The sequence below is a fragment of the Arvicanthis niloticus genome, chromosome 19 (genome assembly GCF_011762505.2).
Source record: "Arvicanthis niloticus isolate mArvNil1 chromosome 19, mArvNil1.pat.X, whole genome shotgun sequence".
NCBI lineage: Eukaryota > Metazoa > Chordata > Mammalia > Rodentia > Muridae > Arvicanthis > Arvicanthis niloticus.
Window position 1 is genome coordinate 25,469,168 of NC_047676.1, and position 1,524 is coordinate 25,470,691.

Genomic DNA, 1,524 nt, shown 5'->3' on the forward strand with positions numbered 1-1,524 from the left:
GTGGCAGCGCCGGGGCGGGGCCGGGGTGCCGGAAGCGGCGCGAGCGAGGGGCGTGGCTAGCCGCCTCCCACCCCGGCGGACACTTGAACTCCTGGACACGCCAGTGCCCCTGAGTCTCCAGACGTGAGGCTGGGATCGGTAACCTGCCCGGCTCTCATCCGCCTCTCAGTTCACTCTCGCGGTCCGGCCTGGCGCCAGCGACCAGTAAGATCTCTCCTGGATCCCGGAAGCCGAGGTCAGGCGAGGGCGGACCCCACTGATCATCCCCGGGGATCAGTCCTCGGAGGCACTGAGCCAATGTGGCCCAGGTACCCCCACTACTTACAGGAAGGACTTGGCTCTTCGCCTGTGGAACACCCGGAGCCATCTACACTCAGGCGTTTAAAAGTGTTCATGTGCTGTGCTCTGGCGTAGAGAGGTTAAACAAATTGACGAATTGTGTTTGTAAAACTTTTTATTTCCCACCTCCGACTGCGGCTGTAAAGTAGTCAGAGCGCACTGTACTGTTAGGACAGCCGACCTTAGGATCCTTTTATGGCGACAGCAAACCTCTTGAGTTTCGTGCCACGTCTTTGTAGCCCTAAATCTATTTCGATGTAATTACTAGGTTAAATCCGTTTGGCGTGCTTGGCAGTTTGTGCAAATCAAGTTAAAGGGAAAGCTGCCAAACCCGAGAGGGGTTTAGAGAAACAGAAGAACGAACTTGTGAGAAAACATTATCCAAAAACGGTAGATCCGTCCAGTATTGGGTGGTTTTTTTTTTTTTTTTTTTTTTTTTTTTTTTTTTTTTTTTGGTTTTTCGAGACAGGGTTTCTCTGTGTAGCCCTGGCTGTCCTGGAACTCACTCTGTAGACCAGGCTGGCCTCGAACTCAGAAATCCGCCTGCCTCTGCCTCCCAAGTGCTGGGATTAAAGGCGTGCGCCACCACTGCCCGGCAGTATTGTTTAAAATAAACAGTAATCACAGGGAGTAAGCCAGGTTTGGATAGACTCCCCCCACACACACACCCCACCCCATAAATACATTGTCTCAACTCCTAGAGGACAGTAAGTCCCAGTGGGTCCTTCCACCCACAGCCCCAAGCTACCTTCCCTTTTTCCTGCAAAAACATTGTGTCCTCAGCCAGTTTCTCCCATTCACGTCATCTTTTTGTTCCCTCACCTTTCTGGTCATTGCCAAGTGACTTTAAATGTCCTTTGTAAATTAACTGGTTATTTAACTCATAAAGTTAAATCTAAAAAGTACAAAGCTGTACGTACAGGCTGTACCTGTTCTAGCCAGTTGCTCCTCTCCCTGCAGAGAGTTTTTTTTTTTTTTTTTAAATGGGGTAGAATGTGAAACTTCGCTGGGGAGATGGTCAGTGGGTTTAGTGCTTGGGGACAAATTAGAAACTGGCATCCGGGAGGCAGAGTCAGATTCCTGGAGGCTTCCTAGCCATTGAGCCTCGCCAAATGGGCAAGCGCCTAGGTGCCAGTCAGAAACCTTGCCTCAGAAACAGTGTGAGGGCTCAATGAATGGCTCAGT